A 26,494-nucleotide genomic window follows, 5' to 3' on the forward strand; every position below is an offset into this window, starting at 1 on the left:
TGATGCTTCTCACTTTATTTCCTCTTTCAATTTCTTAAAGTGTCAGTGTGGGAATGGTTCTATTAACCTCATTGATATGAATAAAATTTTCACTGCTTGTTGCATAAAGCTTTTAGCAGCAAGGTTTGCAGGCCTTAGGCAAAATAAATTTACCTCAGAAAGTAAATCCCCATGGGGATTAAAATATTAAATATTATCTAGTTCTGTTGTGAAACATTTTCTTCCTACACTTGCATAAATGTCATTTGCAGCTCCCAGCAGCCCCTTTGTGCCCACTGTTGCTGTTCTGCCCTTTCATATTGCCCAGCAATACGATTTTGAGACCTTCTTTCCTCCTTTCTTGCCAGATGTCTCCAGTCTTTCCTCCTGTCCCTACACAGCTTCCCATATTTCTTACTCTTGACATCTGAAAATATTTATTGCTCTGATCACCATTGCTGGAGTTAGTAGTAGATATAAAATATCATGATATCTTTCTTAATAGCTGATTCAAATATCAGTTCTCCTAAGGCAAGCCTTTATGACATAGCAAGAATTTCCTCAATGACCAATTTATATTTCAGTACTTTCAAGTATTCAGTTTTTAGGGAATACACAGAAAAATAGATTTGAACAGAAATGTCCAATGTCAGTTTTCATTCAAGTATATCTTTTATAATTATTTCTAGTAGATCAAATGTGCTGTTAACCATTCAAATGACATTTTAGGAAAAGAAAATTCTCCAGCAGAAGAGATTCTGTTCAAAGATTCTCATTTGTTAGGAAAACTAAGAAATAGGTTTCCTAATTTGTAAATTTCAGATATGACAAAAGACATTTTTGTTTCTGAGGCATAACCAGAGACATCCATAAATAGATGGAAAAATAAACATAATTTCATGTTTTTCTGTTGTAGGACATGTGGCCAAAATACCAAGGGAATGCCTTCAAACTGCCCTGTTGCTTACACTTGTAAGGAATAGGCTGTGAATAAAAAAAGAAATTACCAGATATTTGATTTTATGTTGGGGATAATGTTTCACATAGGGGAAGGAAAAAACCATTTATTCAGTAATAATTTGTTTTTGATTCTAACATAAAGCTAGAAGACAATGGTTTGGAAAAGAGCAGGCAAGTGTTGAGCTGCATGTTAGGCGTGGATAATGTAAATCTGTCTGTGCTTCACCATTGCCTTAAATGCTTCCCTGTAATCAGGGGTGTAGCTGTGTGTGTGGTGCTGGAAAATTAAAGCTTTCTAGACTGAACAGCAATGACAATTAGGATCTGAGGCTAGTGATTTCTTGAGTAGACTTCTGCCCACTGGAATAACTAATTAATGTCACATAAAGCATAGGATACATAAAATAGTGACAACTCAGTCAATTTATCACAGCTTTGCTGAACAGAGGCAAGAGCTCCCTTACTGCACACCAGTTTGTTGGATGGTTTAGTTCCTTGACCATGAACATGTACTTTCTGTTGTCAAGTCTCTTAGAGATGATTTTTTTCACCATTTATTTTTTGCATGATTACAAAACTTTTGAAAGGTTTCACAAGTTCTTAAGAGATTTATCAAGAAGATATTTCTTTAAAGTCTCACAGAACACTTCAGCCAATTTCTTTTCAGTTTCTTTTCTCATCCTTGGTTTGCTCTACAGGGTCTGAAAAAACCCCCTGAAATGATGAGCACACCTTGCAAGGCTGATATATTGTTTAGAATGTGATGGTGATTCTGCATCCTAACAGAATATTACATTTCATAGCTGCATGCTTGTTTCCAGTGCGAAATTAGGATTCTTTCAAACAAGAATGTCTGTATCCATGAGATGCTTAAGACTTCACCTGATACATATTTTTAATAAGATCTATATACGTGCATATGTGTATATATAGAGAAAGAGCATATAAGTTATGTAGTGAACAAACAGAGAGTAAGTTAAAATACAAATAGTGTTAAGGCGCATACCAGTAAAGGTGTCAAATATTTTAAGATGAATACAATGAGTAGAAACCCTAGTTTTCTCTTTTGCTGAAATGGAGGACAAACCAGAGCTTTTGTGAATGAAAGGAAGAAGAGTTTTAACCCAGGCAATCCTTTTTGAGTATTGCTTCCTTTCTCAGCCTCCCTGCAGTACTGCCCCTGAGAGCTTCAGTTCATGGCCTATCTCAGAACAAGTCCCTGTGGCTCTGCTCAGGCCACATGCATATAAATACTATTAGTTTTCAAATACAGCTAAGAAACTTCATCTCAGGCAAAAGTCATTATGGTCAGAGCAAAAACCTAATATTTGGTATAAAACATTTCTTTAGGGAAGGCTTGGGAAACTAATTTTGCTCTGTAGGTAGTGCTGATACTTTAAAGTTACCAAATGACCAACTTGTATGGCCAAATGGGTTAGAAATGATTTGACCTTTATCTTTGCCCTTTCAAATAGAAATAAGAACTTAGGATGAAGTTTTGCTTTGACCATGCTGATTTTTGTAGGATTTGTCATGAATACCCCATTTAGAAGAGGGATGAGTCATTTTGACTATCCATTTTTAATACTCTGAGAGAGAAGGGAAAAAATAATCCCAAAAATAAGAGTTTTGCCTTAGAATATTAAATTTAGTGTTATTTATTAAAAAATAAATAAGGAAAGAGAAGTGAATTTAGGAAAGGTTAATAATATTTCTGAGAGGTCTCAAGAAAAGAAGGCTAAGGTGGAGGATGTAATTGCCATCTTCAGCTACTGAGGGAGTGCTTACAGGGGACACAGAACCACACTCTTCTCAGGTGCCCTGAGAAAGGATGGGAGGCAACAGATCCGAGCTGCAGCAAGAGAAATTCTTATTAGGAAAAACAAAAACATTCTCTACAATAATCAATAGTCAAAATTGAACAATTTTCCCCAGAAAACTTGGAATCTCCATTCTTGGTGATTTTTGAAACTAGGTGCTAAGGAAGCTGATCTAGCTTTGAAGTTGTACTGCCTTGAGGAGGGAGTTGAGCTAGATGATCTCTCATCAGCCTAAATTATACTGTTTAATTATATTGCTGATTGTAGATAGTGATATTTCTGAATCATAGCAATGATGTGCTTCTCCACTTGAAGTGTTACCTTTGCCCTTGTGATTTAAAAATTAAACAACTTAAGCCTGATTTTCCCCTAGAGTTTGCAGCAAAATTAGGAAAGGCAACACTTGTGTGCAAGGATGTTTCTACATCATATACTGAAGCATTTTAGAGATGATTCAGGGTAGAGTGCTCAAAAAATCCAAATGCTGATTTTTAAAAAGAAGGCACAATTGATATTTTATACATTGGTTTTCCTAGATCTAATAAAATACAATATTTTTTCTAAAAGAAACTTCTAATAATGGATATTAAACTGGTAAGCCTGGAGAACATTTAGTTTACATGTAATTTTAGTTTTAATGCAAGGAGTTAACATTTGAATATTTTTAAACTGTTGTAAACGCAGTGTTTTGAACAGTGATACTGCTAATGTGATAGAACAGATGCTATTTTTGCATTTATAAAGCAGGTTGCTGTAAAATTCAGAATGTTGCTGTAGATTGATCACATTATTGCAGGACATGCAATCAAGCTTACAATTACTCAGCCACAGGTATTGGGGCTAAGCTTATATTTAGACAAGCATTTGACATGTCAGTCAATATGATACCATGAAAGATTTACTGAAGTCGATCACACCATAACTCATTTTTGCCATGTGAAAAAAAAAAAATAGGGAAGACAAATAGAAAAAGTTCTCCTCTCCACTTGGACTATTTAGATTCCACAGAATATCTAATGTTCCTTTAGGAGTTATGAATAAAAGTTGCATCAATTAATTCCTTTCCTCAAAGTGCATGAAGAAAAATAAAACCTAAATAAAAAAATATTTTGCTGCAGTAGTTACTGCTTACTGCAAATAAAGATAAATCTGCTGGGGATATCAGCAGATAATAGGATAAGCCTCTTGCAACTTTTTCTGCTTATTTCAGAAAGGGCATTAAAGTTGTGATTTGGGTGCTTGTTTTCCTGGCTTTGCTTCTCATCCATGTCCTGAAGGATGAGAAGTGTGAAAAGTCTAGTTTCTTTTCTGGGCTTGAAGTTTCTGACATCCAGGAAGGAAAACTAAATATTTCAATTATTTAGAAGGAGAAATGTAACAGTGATTGGAAAAGCTTTTCATAATATGAAGTGAATATTCATCTTTTTAAAATACACTTTTCTTCAGGAAAACGTATGAGGTTCTGTCATTGATTGTTTAATAATTCCAGACATTGATGATTTACGCCAGACCTGGAGTGCGCAGTGTTTGCCTGCCATCTGTCCCAGCTAATCTCCAAATTCCATCTACAAACGTGGATGACTTACAACTTCCCTGATTAATGTCATCTATCATTTTCTTCATAACACAGAGCAATTAATCTCGGCTGGTCCCAGGGGTCCACCGCAGTAATAGGTTTGTGGGGGGTACAAACAACCCGCAAAAGTCTGTTTAGAAATAACACCCTTAACACCCTTTCGTCATCCCCCACCCCACTCCCCTTTATTCTTCTTTGATTTATTATTCCTTTTTGTGTGTGTGTATGTGTGTGTATCTCCTCTCCTGTCCCGCCCGTCCCCGTCTCACTCCCGTGACGGGCCCGGCTCCAGGGGCTCCAGGGGCTCCAGGGGCTCCCGGGGGCGCGGGGCCGGCCCGGGGGGCGCAGACCGTGGCCCCACACCCGGGGGGCGGCGGGCAGGTGCCCGCACGGGCTGGCGGAGGAGCAGAGGCGGCGGGAGGAGGAGAGGGCGCCCGCAGCTGCATTGCGGACGGAGCCGCCGGCTCCCGGGGAGGGGCGGCCCCGTGATGCCGGGGGCGGGTGGAGGCCCGCGGAAGGCGGCGTGGGCGGTGCGGGGCAGCGGGGGCGCGGAGCCTCCGCCCCGCCGCAGGAGGGAGGGAGACAGGCAGGGAGGTGCCGCCGCCGCGTCCCGGCGCGGGCAGCGGAGCGGCGAGGGGCGGTGAGTGCGGCGGGCGGGCGCCCACGGCAGCCGCGGGTGCGGCGTCCTCCCGCTCCGGGAGCGCCTGCCCTCCCGGGCTCCCCTCCGGGCGGCGGCGGGGGCGCCCGGGGAGGTGCGGGGTGGGGCGGGAGCTGCTTGCGGGCGGCCGCGGGGCCGGGCTCTCACCTGCGCCCTCCGCCTCGCCCTGTGCCCGCCGCTCGGCTCAGTGACCCCGGGACCGTGCCCGCGCTGCCACCGCCCCGGCTGCCACCGCCCGGGAGGTGCCGCGTTCTGGCTGTTCCCGACGTGGAGTTGCGAGGGAGCAGGGCGGGCGGCCGGGAAAAGTGTTTGCTGGGGGTTCTTGTAGGTGTCACGCAGAGTTTAGCACTTTTAGAGCGGCCGCTTGGCTGTGCGCACCCTCTTGGTGGGCAGGCAAAGCAAAAATGCATGACGCGAAGCCGTGGCTATAAAAAGTAAAAAAAGCTGTCAGAGCGGATTTGCCCAGCGCTCCGTGAGCGAGCCTTTGGCCCGGGACTGAAGCTGTCAGGGTGCTTTGTGATGACAAACAATTGCAATTTTAAGAAAAAACCCCGATCTCATCTGTCAGGTTAATTTGTGCGTGTTGCGGGAGCGGGGCTGTCGCTGCGCCCTTTACACGCGGGCAGAGGCAGCGCTGCGCTCCCGGAGCGCTCGGGCCGGCCCTGACGCGCCGCTGCCGCTGCCGCTGCGTTCTGTAACGGGGCCGGAGAGCTGATGGTGCGAGCGTAGCGAAGAGGCGGCTGAAAAGAGACCAGAGGGCACGGGGACAGGCTTATATCGGGTACACGACTTCTGGAGGCTCTTAAACAACCAAAAGGAATGTAAAGAACAAGGTATAAGTAAAAAAGAAAATAACTCTTGTAGTAAAGGCTGTTGGCATAAAGTGAAATTCAGGTCACGGGTGTTTCCTTTTAGTAACTCAGCCTAAGTGAAATGTAAATCTGTGTTATTACGGAACCTGAGAAAAGTGGCTCTGGGTTGTGGCTTTCTATGTTGTATGACCTATACATATAACCTATAATCCTGCCTAACACAGATTGGGAGACTTAATTCTGACTGAAATTTCTGATGTGGCTACATTAACAATTTATAAATTAGCACTAAGTTTAAAGGAGCTGCACTGAAGAAAGTTGGCTTAACAGATTTGTACTTCATTAAGATGTCCACTTTCTAAAAGCTGATCAGGTCATCCTTTAGTTTTAATGTGTGTAAGATAACATATTAAAATAATTTGCTGTGTATGTATAGGTCATAGGACCTATCCTGTCCTTTCCTGACTTTAGTTCTCTTTTCCAAAGTTTTCTATTGAAAATGCCATTTTTTTCTAGGAGGTGTCTTTGAGAGCATCTGGAAGAGTCAGGGACAAATGTTATGAAAGTTGCTTGAGGACGTCATGCTGTGCTTTGGGAGCAGGTGATTTTCTTAGGTACAAGTTGTCCATGACTTGTTCTTGCTTCAGCTGTACTGTTGCCTTTATTTTGAAACGATTTGCTTTCTCTCAAGGCCATTGATATAATAATAGACAATAATTTAAGACTTTCTTTAAAAATCCAGATTCATGTGACTGGTTAATTTTGTGAGACCTATTCTGACTTGAGATTCAGAACAACTGTTGAGATGTCTCTTTCTGTTAAGTTATCAGATGTTTAATTGCTTTTTTAGCACTAATCTGGGGTAATCCAAGTTTTCTGGTGAGATGGTATAGGCTATAATTCATCACTACTTTTTCTCCTTGGAACAGATTAAGTCTTAATATTGTCAGGGGCTTGCCTTTGTAAAATAAGAAAATTAGAGCATCTTTAGCAACTGTCACATCATTTCTGATGTTTTATAATTCATTTTCCTGGGTAATACCAGAAATTCCAGCTGTGCTTAGGAACTTGGATTCCACATTTATCTTCCCACACTCGTGCATTTTATGACGAGGGGGACTAGTGGGAGGCTGACAAAGTGATAATACTCTGACATAGTACTTCTATAGGCTATATATCACACCAAAATATGTGCCATATTTTACAGCAGTCATATGCAGTGTGTCTGTCACAGCTGGCCTTAAGAGCTGGGGGGAGGGATCTAGGATTGCTGCAATTAGGCCCTCCATCCAAATCCACAAGAGAAAAACAAAGTTTTTATTTGGATCCTATTGAAATATTTATGTGGACAGTAGAGAAAGGGATAACTTTAATTACTAGATTGTACTTGATACTAAAAATTTTATAGAATGAAAGAATTCAACTGACGTAGTAAAATCCCATGCTTTTCATTCTTTGTAATCCCTTAGGCCAATGTGTGTAGGGTGAAATACCTTTTCATTTTTGTCTTCCTGACTGCTTTAAACTTTAAAGTAATTGGTTTATCACACTTAATCAACAGTTAATCAATATCCCAAATGTATTTGGACTGTAATGAGGAAAAGAAAGAATTTTAGGTTTTGTTCTAACAGCTGCAAAATTGTATTAAATTGATTTTTATCCATAACACTCTACCTTCTCCAGCTCTATTTCATTAGGCTGACAAGTAAATGTGTAGATAATATAAAAGATATCCTCGAATTTCTTACTTTAATAGTATGAAAAAATTCTTGCTTCTTCATTTACTTTCTTCTGTGCTTGACACTTTTACCTGACAGAGGTTGAAACCAGGATTAAATGTCTTGTAAAGGAGATGCAGGAAAAGATGAGCTAGAATGCTAATACTCACATAGATCATAGGTTTCAGTCCACTGTGATGGATTGTGCTGATGTAAAAGTTACTCTTCCTTTCAGAAGCAAAAATATTCATGAGTTAAATATATTCAATATCTTCTTTGAGCTGTTAGTTTATCATAAGCATAGAATGCTTGTCAGAACTGTGCCCTCAATTCCAATTATCACATACAAGGAAGATACCCAAATAATATAGGAAGTGGTTCTCACACTTATTTTGATGTACAGAGCACGGGCAATTTTACAGTAGAGTCAACTTGCCATTTAAATTTTGGTTTCAGTGCGCCAGTTTTTCTTAATTGTGTGTATTAGACCACTTGGAAATAATTTGCCTATTACAAGCAGAAAATTAGTTTTGTAACATATGAGTGTCCACTTTAACTTTCATATGGTTGGCTGGTGGTGTGTGGATATATAGGAGCTTTCTTGAAATTTATGTATGAAAACCAAGTCTCTCTTTCCACAGTTGTCCTTATCTCCTCTGTTGTCTATTTGGCAAAGACGTTCATATCCAAGTTGCTGAAGTTGAGGTCTTTGAATGATGCTGTAATTAGTTCATTAGTCCTCATATTCCTGTATGAGTATATAACCTATATCAGATTTGTTCTGTGATAGAAACTTGGGGAGAAACAAAGGAAATATTCAATGGTCAATGTAAAGTAGCAATGGGAAAAGCAAAATCTAACCTTATGATGACTGTGTAGAGAGGGTTCTGAAAGATCTGATAAAAATTCTCAGGGTTATCTTTTCCTGAGATTCTCCTTGGGGTTGCTGTTCCCCAAGGTAATAAGGTTTTCCCCCAGGGTTGCTGTTCCCTGGGAGTTTCCTCGGGGTTGCTGTTCCCCGAGGTAATAAGGTTTTTTGTCTTCTCTTTGCCCTAAGTGTTTCACACCAGAGGTAGAGACGACAAGCTGAGTCCGCCAGTGCATGTTTCCAAGGTTGTTTATTCTTCATTATCTCAGTTCTGTCTCTGCTCTGCCAGGCCTCCCTGGCAGGGTACCTTATCTTAGTTCTGTCTCTGCTCTGCCAGGCCTCCCTGGCAGGGTACCTTATCTTAGTTCTGTCTCAGCTCTGCCAGGCCTCCCTGGCAGGGTACCTTATCTTAGTTCTTTCTCAGCTCTGCAAGGCATCCCCAGCAGAGCAGGACACGCGGCGGACTGGGCGGATCAGAGAGCCCTGCACTTTATGTACAGTACCCCTGACCTAACCACTGTCCGAGACGTATTTTTTATTTACAAAATTTTACCAATACCTACTACCTATACTAACATGTCAGTTCTACTCTAAGCCAATCCTTGAGATCCAACTCAGCAAAAGATGGGGGACGAGATCAAGAACAAGGAGCACAGGGGCTACTCCCCAATTCCTCCATCTTGCCTCTTCAACCCCATATACTAAAAATCCTAGATTCTACATTTACATTCTATGATAAACTAAATACTACTTTTTTTGAATTCTCTCAGCTTGTGATTCTTCATACAATGTGGGCATCCACTCCCATGGCCAGGGATCAGAGGCAATGTCCTCCTGGGCTCTGTGTGAGGCTGGTTGACCCCCTTGTACAGATCCCAGACCCCCCTGTCTGGTCTCCAAACCCTCCAGGGTGGCCAGAGGGATGTTCTAGACTCCGACAAAAAATAATAGTATAAACTCACATTAATTTATGATGAGAAGAAATGTTCTGATCACTCATCTTCAAGAAGAAATAACTGAAATTGGGTCAGGTGCTGTAAACGGTTAATAGGATGGTCTGTTGGTAAGGAAATAAGAGGTCCTGATTTGTTTGACCAAGTGAAATGAAAGGTATGTAGGACATGGACTCCAGCTGCAAACTTGGGAGAACATCGACAGAAGGGAAGCACAGGCTTTTGGTAAAGGACACAGCTGTCAGGAGAACTGAGTTCTACCCTTGAAAAAATTGTCTTGCAGAAATTTGGAGAACGTCCTTCTGTTGGAACACATGGGTTCCAGTGGCAGCAGAGAGTGGTTGGGAAGTACTGCAGAAGTTTGGAGATGGAGTTTGTCTGTTTTTCCAGAAGGGATTATATGTGCCTGGGAAATGTTTGCATTTAACTTCTGTCAAAGCTTTAAGTATCATGCCATGCAGCATGCCAGTCCAGCTCTCTTTCAGACTGTTTATAGTGAAGCTTCAGAAAGTCTTAATTCTTTTTGGTGCTTGCCAATGTTCAACCGCTCCTGAGTTCTTCTACGTCAGCTTTAAGCTGCTTGTTGCTCCTTAGCAGGTTAAAGCTGCATTGGGATTCTTTTGCCTTTCTATTCTTGATTCTTTTGCCTTTGCTTCAGCAGCCCTCTGAAGTGGGACATAAATCTCTTCTGCTCTTACTCCTCAGCCTGTGCTTAGGTCTGGCTCTTCCTCTGAATGGCCTTACACAATCTTACAAATTTCTTCTGAAAACATGTAATATTCAAAATGTTTTCAAATGAGAGCTGTTTTGTAAAGGAATATGAAAAAATGGGCAATGTAGACTTTTTTAGACATTCTTCTGTCACCCTTACATACCAAGGGCAGAGAGAAAAGTGAATGTAGTAGTTTGTGGAGCTGAAATTCTGCTAAAAATGCCAGATTTTTAAAATAAAAACTTTAGAAGAGCTTTAGTCTGGCGAATCTGGTTGCTTTTTTCATCTCTCATTGTGTGTTGTGTGCAAGAGAGTGTAATTTTGCTTTTGTGTGGCATGCCAGCATCTCTGGTGGAACTACTCACATTTCAGATAATAGTATGAGCTTCTATTTAGCTCTCTGTTGTTCCTTAGAGATGTCTTTTGGATGAATCCATTAGCAACCATAGCAGAGTGTATGCTGTACTCTTCCTGCTTCAAGTCAGTCAAAGTTTGGCAAACACTACTCTGTCCCTTGGAGAGCCCTTAGGTAGCCTGCATACTCTGGGACCACTTGTTTGGGTAGAAAGTTTACTTCTAATGTGATTTTATTTAGTAGAAGGATACTTTACATGAGTAATTTTAAGTAGATTCCAGCTGGAGAAAGTCTTTCTCTCTTCCTTGGCCCAAGACCAGTGGTGGTGGTATCAGTATGGAAGTGGAAATCCAAAAGTCATCAAACAGTTCGGTCTGAAATAGGAGCATGTTCAGCCCAGCCACAGTGAAAATAGTTGTGAGACCCATATTTATGCCAGGGTTAGGAAACTTGGATGATTTTTTTCATTATGTTTATGAAATTATTTTCCTCCTCTCTGGCTTTTTGCATCCTTAGTCTTGATTACTCTCCACTGTTTTGGTTTTATTTTTATTTAAGTAACTTCTCCCTTTTGCTTACTATTCACTTTATTCTGCCTACTCATATGTGTTTTAGTATCTGCAACTTCACAGGCAGGGAAAGCTTAAACTGAAATTTTTAATCAAATGCGTCTGCCGGGTAAAAATTCTAAGTCTGCAAGGTCTAATAGAATGATGTTGATGATGTTGAACTTACATCATGGGTAACTTACAAGTACTTGGTTTTTAAGAATATTTCTGGACAGAAATTTCATGGAGTCTTTAGTATTATTTTAGCTTAAAATTTCAGCTAGGTTGTAAAATTATTTCATTTAAGGTAAATTATCTAAAGGAGAAAATAAACACCTGGTCCTTGTCTCAAATAATTTACTGTATAGGGTCTTTACTATGCTAAGATTGTGTTGTTTATCAGAAATGCAGATAGTTCTATTGAAATTTGTCATGTCCTTGGGAGGCAAAATTACATTTTGTAACAAGAACAAAAAAGGCATGAAATTAATTCACTAATCTTAATTTTAAAAACTATTAATGATATCCTTTATTTATTGATCTTTGTGTTTTTCTAAGCTTGATACTTTTTTTTTTTTTTTTTTTTTTTTTTTTTGGTTTGAGGAAAGAAAATAGAAGTGAGGAGAAGTCTACCCCAGATCAGTCAGTAACAACTTTGTTATGTTATCTGCTGCCTTAATGCATGTATAGTTTTTATTGTCCTACTTTGAAGTTAGCCAATATAATAAAAAAGTTAATCAGAAATCTATATTTCTTAAAATAAGCATTCTAGAAAAATGCTTCTGGGTGCTGTGAATTTTCTTTTAAAAATGTGCTACTACTTTGGTTGAAAAGGCTTCTCCTGCTTTGCTTTCAGGGAGACCTAAAGTATACAGTATTTTATATTCCACCCAAATTGAGTTCATTTTTGTCACTGAAGGGAGATATATTCTCCCATTGACTTTAATATGTGTAAAACTGGATTCCAGTAGTCCAGTAATTATATAATATGGTGGAGTTCCTCCAGTTAGATAAATACAAAAAAAGATTAATCTTAAAATAATTGAGGATAGATCAAGACATTTTGAGAAATCCACTACAGTGACAATGTGATTATGTGGATTATCAGTTGCATGTAAATCTTACTAAGGATGATGGATAGAAATCTTAGATAAAAACAGTTGTAACAATATACCTTTTATGGTCTCTGGAATTAATTTAATAAATGTTTTGGAGATTGACTAATACACAGATAGTGACCTTTTTGTTTAGGTCAGTGTGAAGTCAAATATATCTTGGAGATTAGTATTGATCAGAATAAAGCCAAAATCAATCTTGGATTTTGAGGGTCATTACACTTGGAAATAGGATGCAATACTGCAAATGTTGGGGTTGTGGAAGGCTTTTACCATAATTATGGAAAAAATAATCTTTTGCATAGGTGTAGTGTCTAAAAAAACCAGATAAACTGCTAAAAGATTAGTTATTTAAATAAGTGATAAATTCAGCTCCTTTCAGCTTTCCTTAGTATGAGAGATGATATCCAACAGTGTTAAAGTTGGTATTAAAGTTCCCTTTTGCTTCAGTGCTGGAGGGATTTTGCCCTCTCTGGAAGTCATAAGTTGGTGTTTAGGAGAAGGGTAATCTATGTTTGTTTAGAGAGGTGGGGTTTGTTTATTTGTTTTTACCTGGTAAAATGTTTTCTAAATTTCTTTTTCTGACTCTTTTCCTTCCTTTTCCTCTCTTTCTTTTCCTTCCATCCACCCTTAGATGTTTTGGTGAAATTTAGTTTGTGCAATTGGTGAAGTAAAAGTGGAAGAGGTAAATTACAATACAGTACCTTTGAAATATTGCATGGCAAGCATAACCAATTTTAACGAAGGGGAACTAGTGCTAAACACTAAATCAGAAATCTTTAAACAGACCTTTTTTATTTTTGTCTTTAATAGATTATTTTGTTTGTTTTGTCTGGCATAAAGTCTCTGGCCTCTGTATTTCATTTAAAAATAATGTGGTGGAAATTTTTAAGGATCTTACCCAAAAGTTTTCAACAGAAGTATGTCTGTGAAGATCTGAATTGACTGAAATGTCTATCCTGTGTTAAATAAAATAGTCCAAACAGTATTTTGTCCAAGATTCCTCTGTAAAAGATAAAGTTTTCCCTCTTATTTTCAGAACCTGTTAAAAAATGAAGGTTGTGTTGTTTATTTTCTGCACAGAAGTCATCTTCTGATATAACTTTTTCTGCAGAGAGCACTAGATGGTGTTCTCCACAATTAATTGATACAACTGCATCAATATCTATGATCAAACGTTGGGCTGTCCCCTAGCCGTATATATTGAAGTCTCAAGAACTATATGTAAGCTGATAGATTATTCATTTATATTTATTTTAAAATGGATACATATTTCTAATCTTAATGATGTGTTTGAGTGCAAATAGAAGTCTCTATGTATGTGTGCATGTGTATGATTGAGGGACCATGTACCATTGTCCTTGAAAATAAAAGCCATATATAAATGCAAGCTATTGGTATTGGAAGTGATAGTCAAAGCTGCTCCATTTAAAGATGGAACTTTAAGATTAAACTATTAATAATGAGCTACATTCCAGATACATTAGTTCATATTCTAAGAGATCAAAGTGCCAAGATTATAGATAGTGGTTCTCAGGCTATAGAAGTCCTTTTAGCTGAGCAGCTCTTCTTATCAATGGACTTCTCTTGAATTTCTCATAATAGTTATCCTCAGAGAAAATCTGTGGTGGGTATATTAAGAAATTCACCTTATTTGTACCTGAAATAACCCTTTGAAATATATTAGCAGAAATTTCTAGAGCGCACTAATATATGCCACCTTTTGCTGCAATGACAGTTGCTTTGGATTTAAGGCAGGCTCGGCCCAAAAAAAGGGCAACAAATCACTAAAAAACCTTTCATAAGTGTTTTTCAGAGTAATATTGTTTAATAATCAGAATGAAGCTATTTTTAAAAGTATCTCAGAAGATGGGACTTTTAGTGCAGGAATATCTTTCTTCTTACTGAAATGTTTTGGATGAAATTTGCAAGAAGATTATTTTCCAATGAGCATTCCCACATGGAATGGTATTGGTGTATGGGTCAGTTTTACTAAGGAGAACATGTTTGTCCACCACTGCTCCCCATTCCTTTGTTTCAAGTACTAATAAAAGAAGATACTAGAGTTGAGTGAAAGAATTATCATTGTTTGGATTCTCAAAAGAAGGAATTAGTATAGTAATTATATTATAATAGTAAATTTATATGTTTTTCAATGTTTCTGTTTTTCTTCAATGAAACTAATGGATAGTAGTCAGAAAAAATAATGATTTTTCTGTTGTGTATATCAACCTGTATATTAATACTTGTTTACTCTAGGAATTATTGAATAAAACACATAAAGCACTAATCTACCTTGAGCTGACTAGTGAGCCCCAAATGTCTGAGTTTTTTGCATCAATCCTCTGAGTATGGAATTCAAATCTACTATATTTAATATGTGAGACCTTTAATGCAGAAAAAAATTGAAAAGTGATGCAGCCTGATTAGTTTATTAGAAACCTGATTAGTTTATTTTATTAGTTTTGCAGACCCCACTCAAAATGGGTCAGGCTTCACTATTTGAGCTGACTTTGAGTTTGGAGGCAGTAGGTAACTTGACCTATATTTTTGAACTAGGACTTTGGAAACTGGGCTGAAGGAAAAATCTTGTAAACTTCTTTCTATGCATGGAAATACTGAGGTTTGGATGCTGACTTAATCTCATTCCAAGAATTCATATATTAAATGTGCACCTGAGTTAGAGGCTACTTTATTTCTTCATCTGAGAGTTTTAAGTGAAGTTCATTATAATTTTATCTGTGTAAGAACAGAGGAAGCTCGCCTTGCATTTATCCAGGCATGTGTCCATAAAAAAGGTATTGTATGTCTGAAAAGCAGTTCCTTCTGATTTTTAATGGTTTGTTGCTTTTTTCAACAATGGAATTGAGTATTTGAGAAGACATTCTTTTTCTTTTAAAAAGATGAAGATTTTTACAGCACTGATAATGTGTTAAGTGCTACTGCTTTGATTGGTGTCACAAATCTCCAATAGTGTTTTGCTTGATCTCTGCCTCCAGCTATGTTAATATACTACAGTTTCTCAGAAAACAGATCACAATGCAGATCCTTTGCCTATTATTACCTGTTCATCACAGAAGACACAAATTGTCTGACTTTTGAGTCTGAAAGATTTACGGAAATTTTAATCTATTGTTAATTTAAAAAAAAAAGTTAGTAGCATTAGTAAAAGCATGATATTGGGGATGCCTACTAGTGATGTGTATTGCTACCTGGTGTATTGCTTTTTTAACTACTGTCATAACTCTACTTTTCCCAAGTGGAAAGATGGCCACCAGAATGCAAAAAAGTTTGAGAAAGAAGAGGTAGTTTCGGCAGGTTTTCTTTTGCTGATCTAGATTGTCCTCTCTTAATCTTCCCAAGCCTTTCAAAATCCTCTACTAAGTCCCAACAGCTCTTATTTGCTAAGATTTCTGCATAAAAGAATGGCCTATAATCCGTTTTTCTTATATAAGGGACACTTGTAGTATTCAAAAAGAAGATTTATACTTGGGATTTTGGCACTGACTATCACTAGTATTCCATTGTAATTCAGTATTTTACACACTGACTTAGTGAGGCTTTACAAGTTTCCTGTGAGCAGGGACAAGGACCACTTGAAAACTGAGGAAGGTGGGTGGAAGAAATCATCCAGCACACAGAAAATGATGGCACAATGTCAGCTGGTACCAAAGACATTGTAAAACTTTGCTCTAGATGGGGTCCTCTTTGACCACTTTTATATTCTCTTTACACCATTTGCAATATGTTAAATCACACTGCTTTCCAGGCAAACTCTTCCAAGTAGCAGATTGTAACAAACGTAGTTTTGTGGTTCTGCATTAGAAAAATGTAGTGGTTTTTAGACACAGTTTTGCCTGCCCCACTCAAGTGTTTAGGAACACTAGGGACTGTCACTTTTTTCTTCAGTTTTCCAAAAGAAGATTATCAAGACATGAAGGGAGCATCTCAACTCTCTGTCATGATGGCAGCAGGTTTGGTGACCTAGCTGTCTAGTAAACTTGTAGGTTTATTTGAAGCAAACTTATTTGGGGAAAAGAGCAAGTATTTACACAGTTTTGCTACAATCAGCTTTCTAGCGTCGATTCTTTGTATCAGAGTAGAAGTTTTACTCATGAGTATCAGTGATATTACATGCCTCCCATCTGAATGCTGAAGGATTTTCTTGTATGCTTGAGACATAACTTGTCATAAAAGTGCTACTGATAGAATAAAAGCCCTTTCCTATTTATTTTGTCTTAATTGCCAAATAAGAAGTACAGAAAATGAAGACTAACAATACTCACTGTAATAATGTAAAAGTAAAATCAAAATATTCAGCTGAAGTAATTAGAATCTTTTTGTTGCTTAACTTATGCGATTTTTTTTTCTTTTTTTCCTGTGGTAATGTCCTTATATGGACTGGACCACACCTTAAGCATGGCAGGCAGTTGCAATTCAGTGCATGTGGTGTGGAAGAGCAACTTTGGATAAAATCAATTTGCGAGGGATTTTAAAAATGAACTTCTGTCATTTTTGCTTGCTTCTTCCTCATGAACAAAGGAAACTTTCTTTTGGAAATACAAATGGTAATGTAGGCTAATGAGTAGAAAATTGCTTCATGTACTCCAAAAGAGGGTTACAGTACCAAGAAAAATCAAGATTCTGGCTTCAGGCTTCATCAGCTGAAGGATGCTGTTTGGAAAAATTCTGCCTCAGGTCACAGCTAAAACATTTATTTTACTAGTCTCATTATAAAGCTTTATAGACTTCCAAGAGAAATTAATAATTCAAAAGGACATCTGTTAGTAAATTATTTAAATAACCATTTTTAAGCTAATGGTCATTAGTTATCTGTGAAATATTTCTGAAGAACAGTTCTCTAATAGAAAAGAATGTGTGGCAAGACTACAAGAAAAGAATAAGCTGACAGTCTTCAATATATGAAACACATTCATAGTATTTAATGATTTATGCTTTACTACCTGCTGTAATCCTCACTTTTAGTATTTGACCTCCAGAGCATGTTGTGACAATGAATCTGAAAAAGCTGTAAAGCGTCTGTAAAAAAACAAAAGTAACAAAAATGTTACTTGCATTTGACACTTGTCAGTAATTTATTAAATGGTCTCTAGTTGGTGAGCCTCAATTTGTCTTTCATACCTTTGATTTTACAGATCTCTGCTCTAACCATTCTGTGTGCATTTCTCTTTCATGATGAAAGATACTTGTTTTAATATAAAAGTCACAGTATAATCTTTGAGCATCCAAGTTATTATCCCCTAATGTCTTTCCTAGTTCTTCTCTGTAATGGTGTAAAACAAACAACAACCAGAATTCGAGCTACTTTCATAAAGTCACATTTTGAGGATTCTTGGTTTGCTATTCAAATATTTTCCAGTTAAATCTCCTGCCAATCTTTCCCATTGCCAAAACTAATAGATTTTTCTCTGCTGCTGGACATCAAGGAGACATTTTCAGATAGCTATTCTTGATGACTCTAAAATGCCATTCTTATAAGCTGGTACAGAGCCCATCTCTTTGTGTGTGATTGGGGTTGTGTGTGTGTGTTTTTGTCATGCATCACTTTATGTTTATAGGCAGGGGAGTTCACCTGTAATTCAGCTTTCCACACTTGTGTGAGAGCCTTTTGCAACTTTGATCATTCAGAATTCTTAGCAGATATGTTTTTCTTCACTATTAATTTTTGAAACAGTTATCTTTTCTTCACTTATATGTGGAAGTGTAAATATCTCTATTTACAGATTAAATGTGTTGTATTTTAGCAATCATATATCCATATTATATACTTATACTTACATGATAGGTTGTAATGAATGAATACATCTCCTTTATAGATGCAATATATCCTCTCATTCCTGTATAATTTCTATCTCCTGTTGTGTCCTCTGTGCTACTGTTAAACATACGGGCAATAGAGATTCATAACTGGTCTATTTATGTGGAATAAAATACCATTTTACACAGAAGTGTGTATATATGTGCGTACATTAATTCATATACTCTCATATTTGGTTTTATCATCAATATAAAAGCTCAATCATGTTTAATCATGTTAGTGTTACTGGTAAATTTCATATGTACTGCTTAATCCTTACACTGCTAGTTTTGTAAAATTGTCAGAGACTTCCTAATTTTGTAGCAATTTTTTCTAGTATTAAAATATATCAGTGTTGCATGAGAGCTTATTGTGGGCCCCCCAAATCTAAGACTTACACAGAGATGCTTAAAAATAGCAACTGGCAGCAAAACTAATTTTTAATAATCCCACATCTGCAATGCAGATTCACCAGAAGACAGTAATTTTTGGGGGGAGGAGTGGCCTGGAATATAAAACAAAATTATTTTTCTGAAGTTTAAACTGTGTAAAGCTCTGCCTCTGTGGTTTTAACTGTTGCTGCAGTGGGATGGAGCAATTGTGATTTACAAAGTATTTACAGTAACTTTCCAAGTTTTTGGAAATAGCTCTCTGGAAGAGAAGTTCTGCAACTGGGAAATAACACTGAAGCCCAGTCTGCACAGATCAGTGACATTTCTTTCCACCTGTCTCTCTCTCTACAATTGCTGTTGTATCCTGGGAAGATTTAGTCACAGAAATACCAGAAATGTTCATACCTTCTTAAAATAGTACCCTGTAGTACAGGAACTGCTAAGGACAAGCAATATCTGTTCATCACAGGTGCCAGCCCTGCCATGGAAGCAGTGTTCATCAGCAGGGGGGTGTGCTGAAGACACGGGGATGTTCTGTGGGATTTGGGAATCCTCATTTGGGGGAAAGGTTCTCTGTCTGGCTCCGTAGCAGAGCAGCAGGGACTTGCTCTGGGGAAGGGAAAGGTTAGAGCCAGGTCAGAACTGTTCACTGTGCTATGGAACTGTGCTATGAAGGGTTATGATTTGAAGCATTTTGTGTGCAAGCTGGCTTGTTGTCTGTATGCAACAGTAATGCCACTTCATGTCATCCCTGGAGCCTGTCAGATATGGAGGGCTCCATCAGTGTTCCTTATGTTCACTTTTTGGGAGTAGTGTGTTTGGATATGCTTCCACACTGGGAATCTGTAAGCTCATTTAAAATATGGCTCTTAGCCTGTGGTGGGTAAGGACATCCTTGTTTGTTGTTTTTTTTTTGCAGTTGAGTGCAACAAAGAGCCTCTGTTTGTTGAGTAAACTCAGTAGAGAGTTCAGCTGTGTCTGAACAGCAGTAATAAGGAATATCAGGCTCTCCCAACAACCCAGAAAGGATTATACCAATTTTATTTCCAGCTGAGAGGCTGTGTTAACAAAATAAATAAAATTGAAGGAAAACAATGATCACCTTGCTTAAATCAGCTTGGAGAGTTTTTCTGAAATGTGTGTGAAACCTGGGAGTCACTTTTTAAGTCTAATTAGACCTGGAAAGAGGTGTGCGAGATTGAGCCAATGTCATCCAGTCAGCCTTGCACCACAGTGCTTCCAGCAGAGAGTTGTTGCAATAAAAAGCAGAGTTTGGATGAGTTTCTCTTGCTGTTTTGTTTTTAATTTTATTTATTTTGGGTTTTATGGGTTTTGTTTGTTTTTTCTTCTCTTCAGAGAAGTGCTTCTTAAATACTATTTATATGCTGTGACCTCCTTTATGATATTGATTATAATTTATGTTGGATTAGGCTGCATCTGCATTTAATTTTAAAAAGAATGAGCTGGAAAGCATTACTTAGGCTTGTAATTGTACTTTGCTTTCATGCTAAGATATGTAGTTTGTTGTTAGGAGAAGAAACAAATGTTTGCATGTGTCTTGAAATGGTCACAGTTAATGGATTTGAGTGCTTTTATCTGAGTTCCAGTTTAAACAGTGATGGCAAGGCTTAGTCTGAAGATTTTTGATAACAGTAGGAATAACAGTAGGAATTCATGTAGGAATTATCTTTTCTTGATTTAATCTTGCCTGTCAGCTATGAAGAGTTGTGCCTCGTGGTTTGCTGTTTGTTAATTAGCTTTTGTCTGGTAAGCACAGGATGGAAAGTTACTCTTGTAGGCAAAGTCAAAACCTCAGAGGGCTGAGGTAGTGCCATTTCTTACCCGTGGCCTCAGAAGGAGCCAGAATAAACAAAAAATATTGCCTGTCTTCTTCCATGATGCTTTTTTCTCTATAACTCCTCATCTGAAGGCAAAATTTCTGGGAAAACTGCACAAATTCATATGAACTTTAGTTTCTCTTGTCCAAGGATCTGATATCTGTGAGAATACTTTTTGTTTATTGGCATAAGAAATAATCAAAATAACTAAGAGGAAGACTCTGTGAGTGTTTATCTGTGAGAGATAATTAAAAACTAAACTTGTGATTAAAATTTAGTATTTGTTAAATTATATTGAGTTGGGTTGGTAAGAAGAGGAAGGATCTAGCATTTTTATTCCTTTTTTCCTTTTAAGTTGGAAATAGTTTTCCTGTATGGATGGGCCTTTTTCTGCAAGAGGTGTTTTTTTCCCTGCATTATATGCACCATATCTGCTGAAACAGGCTGCTTTTCTGTGTGCTTCTGCTTCTTTTAGCCTTACAGAAATGAATACATTACTTGAAGGTATAAGGTGACACATCCTTGTTCTACATAAGATTGACATCCACTTTAAGTAAACCACAAGTTGTACAGAAAGTGCTGTACACTTAAACTCTGGATGAGAGCTGAACTACTTTCCGTTAGTAAATTGTTCTTCTTACAGGTTTTTCACTGGCTTTAATGTAAAATAGGATTAAAACCTGCTGAACTTTAATCCTGTTATAACATTTTGTTACCTCATGTAGTTATCTGACTCCAAGTTAAGTATTCTGTGACAAGTTTGCCAAATTTGTCCATACCTGGTATCTCTCAGGCCAGTGTTGCACCACTGGTCCCTCTTCAGCCCCTTGCTGTGAAAAATGTTTCACTTTCTTGTTGCTCTAAATCAAAATGTCTTGATTTCAGCATTTTTGTTGTCCTTTTGCTTGTGGCACTACAAGGAGTTTCTGGGTGATGCAGCAGGTTACTGGTGAGCCCTGTGCTGGGAAGCCCCGATTGCTCCAGCGCCGCTCCGCTGGGGCTGCAGGGCAGAGCTGGGAGGGACCCTGGCTGCGGCCTCAAGGGGCCAGGCAGCGGCCAGAGCTGCTCTGCTGTTAAAGCTCAGTCACCTGAGCAGTGCAGGAACACCCCTGGCAGCTTTTGCACCAGCTGTTGCTCAGGGCACTTGAGGAAACTCGCGAGAGCGAAGGTGCACAGCAGTGGCCCATGGTCTGCCCATGCTGTCCCCCCTGCAGCTGCCTGAGGTGGGGGGCCAGGACCCTTCAGGGCTGCCTGTGCCTCTCTGGCTGGCAGAGATCTCACTGCCATTTAATTGGCATCCTGTTTTCCCCCAGGCTTGGCTGGCTCCCTCATCTCCTTGATGCCTGCAAAGCACAGCACGTCCCTCTGCAGAACCACGCTGCCTGTGACTTGTCATGCCAGCCTGCTGACATGGACCCTGTCCCTCTGGGGGTCCTATCAGCAGTGCTGTCCTCAGGATTGTTTTTCAAGACATGGTTATCAGTTTAATTTGCTTAAAATTTGCCATAAGGAGAAATAGGCTATGAGGTCCTTTTTCCTGGGAGGAATTTGCACCAGGCAAAGGCTGTCACAGAGCATTAGCTGCACACTATCACACTGTGCTGCTAAGAAAAAGAGCAAGTGAAACTAAAATAGTTTATGTGGCTGATAAAATTTCACTCCATTGTTCTGTATATTACGTCTGCTTCTAGGAAGACTAGATTTGTAAGGAACCAGCCTGATCTGGTGCTTTAAATTCTGAAATCTCAGGTCTCTGACACCTTTATCTCTGCTGTCTCTGTTTTGTTGTTGCATAAAATCATGAATTTCAATGGGGATTTAGAAGAAAAGGAGCTCTCAGCATATGGAGAACCTTTCCCACAGAGTGGGAAGTGGATTTAATGTACCAGGGTAAACTTACTGACACTGAAAAAGGCTTCTTCTGAGCCCTTGAAGTCGTCTTTAATGATATGATCAGTTTTAATAGTTGGTGGTTTAGAGACTGAAATAATGCATGTTATAAGATCTAGAGCCACTGTATCTAATACTTTTGACTAGATCTGGCATGAGGTAAAGTTTGCCTACTTGGACTTTCTAGAAGGACTGTTTGTCTGCTAAGTGCTGACAAGAGCTAAGCAGTCTTTAGTTTCCCCTGGAATCTCTTAAATTACTTGTTCTTGAATCAGTTCTGGGAAAAGAACACTACCTCATAACATAAAGAATATATGTTAGTTCTGACAGGTAAAGATGGGGTTTTGACACTGTCTCTTTTTGAGGAATTTTTATCCAATATTTAATAATCAATGCAAATTTAATAACTAAAATTTGTTTTGTTTAAATGAACATCACACCAAAATGTAACATGAATAAACGGTTATTGGTGGTTTATAGCAGGATCAGGAGAGAGTGGATCTATAAAGCTTATCTTTTCAAATCCATGATAAAACTGATGGTTTGCACCTTAGGCAGAGTGTATTGACCTGCCACCTGATCAAACCTTATCACTATTTACAGTAAAGCAACTTCATCATTTGCAAATATTATAAATTATTAATAGTGATTTCTTTGTGCCCATTTCTGGATTCTGTAAGGATTCACCACCAAAACCACCCTGTACAGCAGTACTGTTTAGCAATTCCATGCTTGAACTTCTGTTTTATATTTGTTAACTTTTTTTTCATTAAAAAACTCACTATTATTAAAATAATCAGACAATTTAAAAAACATTTTAATTATTGGCTGTTGAGATATTGTCTTAATATAATTGTCTGTACTGCTGACCTTTCTGTGACATTTGCAGAATCAGTGTCACACCAAGTACAAATCTGTGGCTCATCCTTTTGTGGTTGGCTGATTTTGTTTTAAAAGCACCATTAGCCTTGTCATTTTACACTGTTTTACTTTATAACTGTTTGGACCCTTCCTTTGTTAAGGCAACACTGGGGAGCTCTCTTGGCATTTTTAAATCTTTGGGATGCATGCATTCTGTTTCTGAAGATTTAAAAATATTGTAGAAATGGTTGTTATTTAATAACTTCTTTTTTAATAAGTAGAACATAATAATCACTGCAAAACACTGCTACATCATTCTCCTTCCTTTATATGTGGGAGAGATACCTTTTGAAGAAGACTTTTTCAAAAGGTAAAAGCTTTTCACTCTGAACCCATTGCTTAATAACTTGGGTGTGCCTTTTATTTAACTGCAAGAGCATCAGCAGAGCGTGTGAATTTGTGAAAGGTGGTGCTTTCATGACCAGACTAGCCAGGAGGGTTTCAACCATAGTCTTAAGAATTCCAGTTTGGTTGGGGGTTTTTGCTTTTTTTTTTTTTTTTTTTTTTTTGTGTGTGTGTGTGTCTGATGAAGCTTGATCCAAATAGATCTGTGTTTGTTTAAGTGTAAATTGAGCCACAATTTATCTTTTTCTCAAGTCTAGCTGTGTTGGTAAATTGGGTTGTGTTCAAAACTGAAATATAGAAAGAGTAATGCTGAAATGTTTGAGGATCTGCTCTATGAATTCTCTTTGAGGTGATTAGAATAGACAACTCCTGGCCCTGAAATCAACACAACTACAGAAAGGATTTTGGTTACTGAGAAATACCACAACAATACAAATGTTTCCTTTGGAAAACAGATTTGCTCCTCTTAGTTAAGAGGAGAATTTCTTTAAAGCATATTATTTATTTTAAAAGGGATAATGTATATTCTGGTCAAGACCTTGTGGATATTTTCATTATATTATCTAAACTTTTGGGAGTATTTAGGATTACTGGAAATATTTTGGATTATTTTACCACATTCTTTTATGTCTCTTTTTAATGTTTATGAATAAGAATTATAATATTTTAACTTCTTAATTAAAGTATGCCCAGTATGTCCACTTCTTCCTCTCCAGCACAGAGGAACAGCCTGCATTTATCAAATGATCACACTTTGTGGAGTTTCAGCTGCACCTTGACCAAAACTGATGGAAATTTCCAGATCTGGGGTTTGCTTATTGCTGTTAAAGTTGTGCTGCTTTGCATTCTTAGAGCAGTTTAGTCTCTCATAACCTTATTTTTAACCTTACTTTAGAGAATCTGTTTGCCATCCATGCAGCAGAATCTCTCTCTTTAATCACAGCATTCAAGTTACTTAGCAAATTTTGTTAAATTACTCTTGCACATTCATCCCTGGTTTTCCATGGGAAAAAAAAAAGCACTGAATCATGGTGCTGACTTCCTTTAACACCATTTAGTAATTACTGTTAAGCAGTAATTCAAGTACTCTATAATGAACTCCTAAGGAAAAATTGTTTTATTGCTAGTGTTTCAATACTGTTCACTATTATTCTTAATCTCTGTCGTTCTCAGGTGGTATTTTTTACTCAGGGAACTGAGCTTAGGTACTACAACTGGATATTGATATAATAAGTGCAAGCCCAGTCTAATTTTATTTTTTAATGTTTTCTTTCCTAATCTGAATCATAGTGAAAAAAAAAACCTGTAAAATAAATCCAATAACTTGATGAAAAACAACACGTCAGTTGGTCAGAGCAGGGTGCTGCTAATACCATGTCATCATCAAGAGTGTTTACTCAGAGTAAATCTTATGAAATCTCTTATTTGGGGCGAGTAATATCAATGTCTTTGAAAAATGTAATATAAGCAATTGTTAAATATTTAAACACTTAGGCATCCCCATTGTTTTGAGGAATTTTGTCATTACTTGTGGGGTTATGGGTTGGCATGAAAACATTTATTCCCGTAAATAGAGCAGTTGATCATATTGGTCTGTAATGGGTTTTATTTTATGAGCAAGCCACAGTGAGCTGTTCGTGCAGCAGCACCTATTAAAATGTTTCACCCCAAACTTGCCAATCTGAGGTGTGGCACTGTGTGTCTTATGGTAAGCTCTTTCCCAGGTCCTGTCAGGGATTATCAGGAGATGCTGGGGTCGGTGTAGCTGGGCTGTGTGGTCCTTGCTGCATGGTGCTACTGACAGGAGCCGTGCAGGAGGCAGTAGCTCCAGAAATGACATCTCTCACACAAGCTGATTTCACGTTATTTACTGTTGAGATGCCTTTGGATCCCTGGTGGAACTGCTTGGCAGGGCTTTGGGCTTTGTACTTTGAAAACAAAAGCCCTTTCTCTCCAAGGTATAAGTGACAAGTTGGTATTGAGGCAGAGCCTTCAAAAGTGCGTTTTGTTCATCAGCTGTCAGAATGTGCGAGGCTTCCTCCCTTAACAAATGGTAACAAAACAGATAAAAGCCCTTACATGGTGTTTGATAACATCTTTGAAAGTCTCATGGAGGCCTGTTAACAGTTGGTTGTAAGTGGGATTGTCTTCCATATAGTCCTTCAACAAAGAAGTTACAAAAATAAAATCCTATCAGTTTATCAGGAAGGAACATGAAAATGAAGGTTGCTAGGAACCTGTGAGCAGTCTGTTGTAACAAATGAGTGCCAGGAGACGTGGGCTTGCTTCAGGGCCTTTGCTACCACAGAACATTTTAAGACAATTTGATCATAAAAGAAGTAAGTTGAAAATTGTATCAGAAATCACAGAGCAGTTGTGGATATTACTTGTGTTTGACTGACAATATACTGTGGAGAGAATGTAGTGATAGGTGCTTGTCATTCAAAGGTTTTATTTTTAGTCTTACTTTCACAGCTGTTTTCATCTCTGCTACTGTAAATCATTTATACATTGTAAACAATTTAATTTTTGTGTGTTTGTTCCTGAAGTATGAATTGGAGTGTAAAATTCATGTTTATCATCCTACTGGTATCAATTTAATACAGACTGGTATCAATTTGACATTAGGCCCAAATTCTATTTGATGCTCAAGTTGTCTCCTAAGTAATTAGCAGTATGAAATGATACCTTTCTACTACTGAAAGGCTTTCAATTTTAGTTTTAACTTAGATTTCATTATTTTATCCTTTAAAATGTTCAGTCTTTCTTATTTTGTTGTTTTAAAACAAAGGTGTAAAATCTGGATTGATATGAAATCTTACATGAATTTTCATAGTTAATATTGTGGAGTCTTAAGGTTTCCCATGATTGCCAAAAAGTTGAAAGATTTTTGTAACTGAAAACTTTTTAATAAAACCTAAAGCAAAGCAAACCTGATTTTTAGTACTTAAAAACTCAATAAAATGTCCCATTGTAAATTTTGAATTCCCAGGTTGGGACCAGGATACTGAGCCCATTGTTTTCAGACTCACGGTTTCTCAATGCACATCACTAACAACACTATTGCTGTTTAGAAATTACACTGTAGCCTATTTCTGTACCTTAAATCTTTTAACTCTTTCCACAAGGGACTAAGAATTTCAAGCTTTAGATTTTTAATTTTTTGTAAGTGTCCTCTTACAGATTTTATTCTAAGGGCTTCCAAAGAGGGATTTT

The 26,494-nt window shown here is 38.0% G+C and overlaps 1 protein-coding gene across 1 annotated transcript in view; it reads left to right on the plus strand.

Annotated features, from left to right (window-relative positions):
- The first annotated feature begins 4,777 nt into the window (after positions 1–4,777).
- Positions 4,778–26,494, plus strand: part of THSD7A (thrombospondin type 1 domain containing 7A) — a 270,216-nt gene continuing 248,499 nt past the window's right edge. The window contains exons 1-2 of the mRNA XM_063411466.1: positions 4,778–4,975; positions 6,322–6,419. The gene's annotated coding sequence lies outside the window, so the exon portion shown is untranslated. The remainder of the gene's footprint in view (positions 4,976–6,321; positions 6,420–26,494) is intronic.

The sequence above is a fragment of the Prinia subflava genome, chromosome 1, assembly GCF_021018805.1.
Source record: "Prinia subflava isolate CZ2003 ecotype Zambia chromosome 1, Cam_Psub_1.2, whole genome shotgun sequence".
NCBI lineage: Eukaryota > Metazoa > Chordata > Aves > Passeriformes > Cisticolidae > Prinia > Prinia subflava.